We start from the raw sequence: 7,868 nt of genomic DNA on the forward strand, positions 1-7,868 counted from the left end.
TCATGTAAAGATAGAGATCTCAATGATGAATATAATTGTACTGTATACCTAAAATGTAATAATAAACTCCATAAAAAAATGGCCTTTTTAGAGACAAAGTCTAAATTGCTCTCACTGGGCTCAAAATTGCAATCCTCCTGCCTTGACCTTCCAGAGTGCTGGGATTACAGGATAGTGCCATTCTGGTCAGCTCTAGTGGCTGCTTTTTTGAAGAAAGAGTTTACACATACAAACTAATGATTTCAAATAACATGTGCATTATATTTTGAAGTCACTGTTCAAATGAGCACTATTTAGAATGGGTATTCCCATGTATAATACTAAGATAGTTTACACTGTGCAATATTAATGAAAATGTTGTATTTCATTAGCTGACATATTATTTGGCTACCTTCCTTTGTGCCATATTAAAGGGCAACTCTGATGTTCAGGTTTGGTGACAAGAATGATAATCACTGTCATTAAAAATATTGCCTGTCGTGTTTTATTTTGAACTATGTACTTGAATATTTTCCCATGATGTCCAATAAAGTTCAGCCATTATGTGTAGGCAAGAGAAAATAAAATGCAAAAGGTGCAGTAAGAAATTGCAAACCATGGACAAGAATGGCATGATAATATTGCAGGCAAAGAGAAGTGAAGGATAAAAGTACAGAGAAGCTCCTTTCTCAGGAGGAAACTGTCACACACTTGTGAAATTGAACCGGAGAACTTGACATTCTTTTTTTTTTTATTGAGTTTATTGGTACATTTAGGGATACAGTACAGTTACATTCATTGTTGGGATCATGTACCTTTACATGGCAAGTCTTGATTCTCATTTTTTTTTTTTATTCTTAGAATGAAAGCTGGTGGAATTTATATGATCTTGGGAGAAAAATGCAACTTATTTATGTTCCCTGAAATACATTTAAAATTCTTTGATGATCTATGGCAAAGAAAGGAAAGGTTTCAAAGGAAATGAAAATTATTTGGAAACTTGTACATTGAAAAATATTTCTGTGCAAGAGAATATGGTCTTCATGTTTAACTCCACATAGGATTGTTTCATTGATTATTTTTATTTTGCCATCCATCAGCATTGTCCTTTTGTGGCTGTATAAGCTAAATCATAGTTCCAGAAAAAATTATATGAAAAGTACTGTCGTGCACTTGAGAAGTGATATACCTTAGGGGCAGAAAAGTTTTTGTGGGTGGAAACAGCAATTACTGCCAAGTCAGTTCTCAGTGGTGGGAAAGAGTCAGTCAGTGAAGGATAAAGATGGTATTTACTTCTGAACTGAGGTGTCTGACATCCCATAAATCAAACAGCCAAGATGCAGCCATAAGGAGACCTTGGGAGGGAGAGCGCCCACACCCAGGAGGAATGGATTTTGTGGTTTTTTCCTCATACTGATCATCAGTTTTCTGAGTAGTAAAACTGACATCAATAACACACAGCCTGACATATCTCAGTATAAAACAACTCCACATCCCATTATATTTATTTGTTCTTCAATATTCAAATACTTATTCTTGGGACTTATAAAATAATCAAGGGTATTAGTTACCCACTCTGATCAAATTCTTGATGTAGAAATATAGTATCTGGAACTTTCTTAACTGTCCGGGTGGCTTTTCCTGGAAGGGGTCAAGAAACCCAAGAGGCCCAGGAGATAGAAAAATAGGGAGATGTTCTTTATAAACTCAAAAGTGGAAGAACTTGTACTCAAAGTCAGGGTTTTGCAACTACAGGTGCTGCTTTTTTGTCTGCTTTTTAAATTGCTGCTCAAGTGGCAAATGAGGAAGTTGCAGTCAAATAAATTTTTCAATTGTTTAATGTATCATAAATATTTTTTATCATAAAATATGTCTTAAATGTGTCTGGCTTTCTCATTAGGAAGCAGATACAATCTTTTCTTCAGTCTCTCAGGCTATTTGTATAAGAGGATGTCATTAAATTTTTGTGAGCTAATTGCTTTAATAACAGTTCTCTTAAAGGTTGTGGTGACTTTTGAAACGTCATTACCAATCTGGTTACCATTTCTAGTCCTTACTTTCCTCTACTTTTTGCAGCACTGGTCACGTTGAGCACCGTTCTCCCTGAGAACCTTCCCTCCCAAGAAGTGATAGGCCCCTTCTAAGCATGTCACAGGTGGAGATCTGTCCTTTGCTGGCTTCTGTTTTCAGTCTATACCAAAGTTTCTTCTGCAGTTATCTTCCTATCACCTTCACTAGTTCCCTCCTAAGAATCCTGACATATCCAGTCTCAGCTTTTAGGATCATTCTGATGGATCTCAAAAATATATGTAACATATTTTTTCTCAGAGCTTCAGATCAAGTCAGAATATTGAACAAGGTAAATTAAATTTCTGTTTGTTGAACATCTCATTTGTTAAATATTTGTGGTGGGCCTACCAAGAATCCAGAGTTCTAAAGGCTTGGGATACATCTGTGGCTAAAAGGAAGTGACTCCATATCTGGAGTTTATTTACTTATTTGTAAATTAACAAACAAGAATTGTATATATTTATCACATACAACATGATGTCATGAAATGTGTACACATTATGGCATTGCTGAATTGAGCTAATTAACATATGCATTTCCAATCTGTTCCTCTAGTAGATGTTCAACATAATGCGTTGTTTTTAACTATAGTCATCAACAGAGTTCTTGAACAGTTGCACAACAGATCTCTTAAACTTATTCCTCTTAGCTAACTGAAGCTTTGCATTCTTTGGTCAGCATCTTCCCAGTTCCCTCTCTTTCACAGCTCCTGATAGGCACCACTCGACCTTTGGTTTCTAGGAGATCAACCTTTTCAGATTCCACATGTAAGTGAGAGCGTGTGGTACTTGCCTTACTGTGTCTAGCTTCTTTTGCTTGACATAGTCTTCCTGGCTCATCCATATTGTTGCAAATAAGGAATCTCCTCTTTTTAAGAGCTGAATATGGTCCTAGCTGCCAAAAAATGTGTACATGCTTCAGGAAAAGAAAAAGGCATTAAAAGAAGTATTTTAATACCAAATTTATTGATATATCACGAAGTTACCTTTGGCCTCTACAAATACAAGAAGTTCTCCGAGTGGTGGCCACTAGCTTCCAGAGGTTTATTAGCATGGCAAACTGCTGTTTGGATAACCTCGGTTATTGAGACTGTTGCTCGTGCATTTTCAATTTCTTCTGTAAAGGCTGGCAGTGCAGTGGGTTTTCTGTGATATACAACATCCTCTAGGGTCCCTTGTATGAGGGACACCACCTGTTGAAAAAAATCATACTATTTTCCTTTTTCTGAAGTGTGTATACATTTTCTGGTGAACTCTGTATATGTCACATTTTAGACACTTAATTTATGTGTTGATTCCATATCTTGACTACTGTGAAGAGGGCTCCACTCAGCAGTTGTCTCTTCAACATACTGATTTTATTTCCTTTGGATGTTTACCCAGAAGTGAGATTGCTGGGCCTTATCTTTCAGTGGCAGCTGTCAGACGTAAAACAATAAAGTGTAAAGATTGGATTTTTGTATAAGAAGTGCAATTAAAAAAAGCATAAAATGGACATTGGAGATGGAAAGGAGGTCCAGTGGTAGAGAAAAAGGGGAAAGAGGAGAGGAAGGGAAAGTAACAAGAATTAAGATGTGATATGTTTGTGTATCTTTCCCCCACAGTGAGTGTTTATCATGTAGCACGCACAGGCACTGGATTTTTAAGAGGACAGGATAAAGATCAAGAGTGGCTTTGGGCCTGAAGATGAGAATGCTCATCGCACTTTTCAGTTGAGTGGTCAAGGTTGGCCTTCCTGAAGTGAGAACATTGGTGGGAATCTTAGCGGATGTGAGGCATTAGAGCTACAGCTGTTTTGGAAGAGTACATTTTAAGGAGAGGATTAATCACTGTGAAGCTCTTAATGCCCAAGTGTGGCTGGAGTATTCAAGGAAGAGAGGTAGGAGTGAATCCAAGAGGAAATGAGTGGTGTAATTATCATGGGCCTTGCCGGCCCCTATAAGGACTTTGCCTTCCACACTGTGTAAGAGCGAGACGTTGGAGAGTTTTGAGCATAGGAATGACATACTATATTTTATATGCTTGAAGAATCATTCTGGCTACTGTGCTGAGTAGGCTTTACAGTGTGAAGTAATTCTCTGTAGAGGTCAGACTGATGAGATCAAGGAAAGCCTAGAGAACTGGGGGTCCTAACTTGCAGGTGTGCACGTGAAGATGCTTCCAGAGGAGCCTGGCTGAGTGAGGAAGGGCAGCCCTCATTGCGGGTGGGCACCATCCACTTGGCTGGAGGCCCAGAAGATGAAAAAGGCAGAGAGAAGTCAAGGTCTTCTGTCTCCTGGAGCTGGAACACTCTTCTCTTGCTCGTGGATGCCTGAGCTCCAGGCTTCTGAACCTTTGAGCATCAGAACCTTACTAGCAGCCCCCTGGGATTTCAGGCTTCAGCCTTAGATTGATGGTCACAACATGAGTTTCTCTGATTTTGAGGCTTTTGTACTTGGACTGAGCCATGCTGCCAAAATCCCAGAGCCTCCTGCTTGCAGAGAGCTTGTCATGCAACTTCTCATCAGCTTTCATAATCATGTGAGCCAACTCCCCTAATTAAATCCTCTCCTCCCTTCTCACCTCCCTCCTCTTCCCTCCACTCCCCCCTCTCCCCTCACTTTTCCTTTTCCTTTTCTTCCTTCCCCTCCTCCTCCTCCTTCCTCTCCTTCTTCTGTCCTCTGCCCCTCTGTCCACTTCTTCCTCTGTTGGTTCCATCTCTCTGAAGGAGACTTACACAGTGTGACAGAAGTAGAACTAGAGATACTGATTATGAGTTACTATAGTAACATGGGCAAGGTATGAAGGTAACTTTGACCAGAGTGGTCATGGTAGAATTGATGAGAAGTAGACAGGTTCTGGATATAATTTGATGAAGCCATTAGAATTTCCTGATATATGAGATATACTTACTCTGAGCAACTAAAGGGTGAAGTTGCCATCAACTGAGATTGGCAAGGCTGCTGGTAATACAGGCTTCACAGGGAGGATCAGAAGGCTGTATGTGGACATATTAAATTTGAAGCAGCCTCTCTCTCATCCTTAAATCATCTTCTATTTTTCTTAAAGAAAAAATGTCACCATTTATTATTCAATATATTATCCTTACTATATCTTTATTTTTGCACATGCCATAGCTCCCTCTCTGGAATACATGGTCTGTGAAAGCAAAGGTCAAGCATGACTCATCTTTTACACCTAGCACAGGTCTCTGAATCCTGGAAGTGCTCAAAATGCATACGCTGAATTGAATTATTTGTCCCCTTTATTTCATTTTTGGCTTTCAGAGTGAAAGTATTGACTTAAAAGTTACTCTCATCACTTGATCTTCTCAGCTGTTCATTATTATTATAATTGTTATTATTATTATTATTTTTTTTTTGGTACCGGAGATCGAACTTGGGTCCTTGTGTTTTCAGGGCAAGCAGCGAAACCATTGAGCTAAATCCCCGGCCCTGTTCATTTATTATTATAGACTAAATCACAAGAATAACCCCAGACACTGAAGGCCAATGCCTTGACTGTAGCAAATGCAATCCTTATGTATCAAGTCTGCCAGCAAAACTGCAGGCTCACCTTCAAGTCAAGTTGACCAAGTGATTTGTGAACCAAAATGTCTTTTCAGTCATTAGATTTAAGAATTATACTGATATGAAAGAAGTTATCTTTGCTGTTCTCAGTGGGTTCCACATAAATATTAATAATATTCTCTTCTTTATCATCTTCTAGTTGATTTCATGTCTTTACTGTCAATTTGATTGAACGGACCAATGAAAATTAGTTGCCTTGAGATTATTTGCAACAGTGTAACAAAGATTGTTGAAATACATTTAGAATAAATATTTTAAAACCGAATCAGCCTAGTCAATATTTGAACCAAATTCTGTAGTACCAAGTCTGCCATCTTGCATTTCCAGATGCGAGCCGGGAATTCTAGAATGTGAGGCTGGCAGTGAGCAAATCCAGACACATTTCAAGAGCTTTTTCTGTGGTGGCATATGTTTCACATATAAAAACTCTCTTTTGTTCATGAGATAACTGACACATTCATTCAAAGAAGAAAATATTTCTATCTTAGTTAACTCCTAGAAGGGAGCGATATTTTCATCACTTGTTTTCCAACCACGGTGTTTCTGTTGTCTTTCTTTTTTCCCCCAAAACCCAAGCTGGTGAAGTCCATGGTGACTATAGGCACCTCATGTTCAGTAGGTCTTTACTGAGTACTCTATACTCTGATGCCAAGCTTGGGACTTTTACTTATGTTAGTTTGTTTGATTTTCACAATAATATGGGAGGTAGTCACTGAGTGTTTCTTTTCCAGATGGGCAGTCTGGATAGACAAATGACAATTAATAAATGGAACTTTGGGCTCCCCGAGGGGAGTGCCTGGTTTGTCTCACTCATGAGAGAATACCAGAAGATAACACAGAAGTTTTAATATTTTAGTAAATATGGGTCTGATAAATGAGTGAAAATAAGGAGGAAAGCTCATTTCAAACACATCTCTGCTGATGCCAGGCATGTGCTTGTACCATTGTGGTATGTCCCGTTGAAGTCACTCTTTATTGTTAGAAATGTTAAAGCTCTGTCCCATTGTCTTAAAATTTTAATGAGAAAAATATCTTTAAGAGTTTTTATTACAAAGCTAGCAGACAGGCATTGCAAGGGTCTAGCAACTAAAAACAGTGTAATGTGAAAAATCCTCCATACCCCATCCCAGAAACGGCCATTAAGTTAGACATGGTGTGCTTATTCCAGGGTGCCGTGAGTGTGTGTTTATACCTATGCGTGTCAGGCAGGCTTCTGCAGAGAAATAGAACCCAAAGGATGCCAACTGTTTACAATCACCGATATTTTGATAAAGTTGACATAATGATTCTTTAAGTAGAAATGATGTCTGTTCAATGGCAAATCTTTCCATCCAGGGGTTTTTCATTTATTCAAGTATTTCATTCCACACATTAGTTTAAAAACTTTCTTCCTATAGCTGATGGACTTACCACTACCTTTGCTCTCTTGGTTTATAATTTTTGATTATGGTATTAATATTTTCATATGTAGTTTTATAATGTTTTTGATAGGAAAACTATCAATTGATTTTTGTAGATTAACTTGGTAGCTGAATCCCTTACTAGCTTTATTCCCTTGACTTTTTAAAGTATGCAATGATATTATCTATAAATATAAAAATTTTGTCTTCTTTCCAACATTTCCGTATCTTATTTTCTTAGTTAAATACATGGGCTTATTCTTGTAAACACTTGTAGGGGCCATACCCTTAGTTGATATATATGTCTTTGCTCTTGACATACACAAGATTGCCTTTTACTTTTTGATGTGAAGGATGTTATCAGCTTTAGGAAACACCAAGACACACTCTCTCTCTCTCTCTCTCTCTCTCTCTCTCTCTCTCTCTCTGGTACCAAGCATTGAACTCTGGTCCTTGTGCTTACAAAGCTCGGCAGAGGCCAAGGCAGGGATGGCAAACAGGCCTCTCAGAGGAGAAACAGCATGGCACACACAAGGCAGCAAAGAGAACAAGAGAGAGTTAAACAGCATCTCTCCGCCCTTTTATCATTCAGAATACCAGGATGAGGGCGGGTAACACTTACACCCTAATTCTAGTGCCTTTGAGCCTAGCATTGCATCACAACCAATTCCAGTGTCACATGCTCTAGATCAAGCCTATGACCACATCAGGCTTTGGGGAGACATCTAGATCCAAACCATAAGTCAGTGTCTCTGATCTTTTGCTTTTACAAAGTCACAGTGGTTGTGTGCACAGTACACTTGGTATACACAAATGTGTACGTGTGTGTGTGCATATATATATATATATAT

This window comes from Fukomys damarensis, unplaced genomic scaffold (assembly GCF_012274545.1).
Source record: "Fukomys damarensis isolate Sample0158 unplaced genomic scaffold, DMR_v1.0_HiC HiC_scaffold_3, whole genome shotgun sequence".
In the NCBI taxonomy this organism is placed as follows: Eukaryota; Metazoa; Chordata; class Mammalia; order Rodentia; family Bathyergidae; genus Fukomys; species Fukomys damarensis.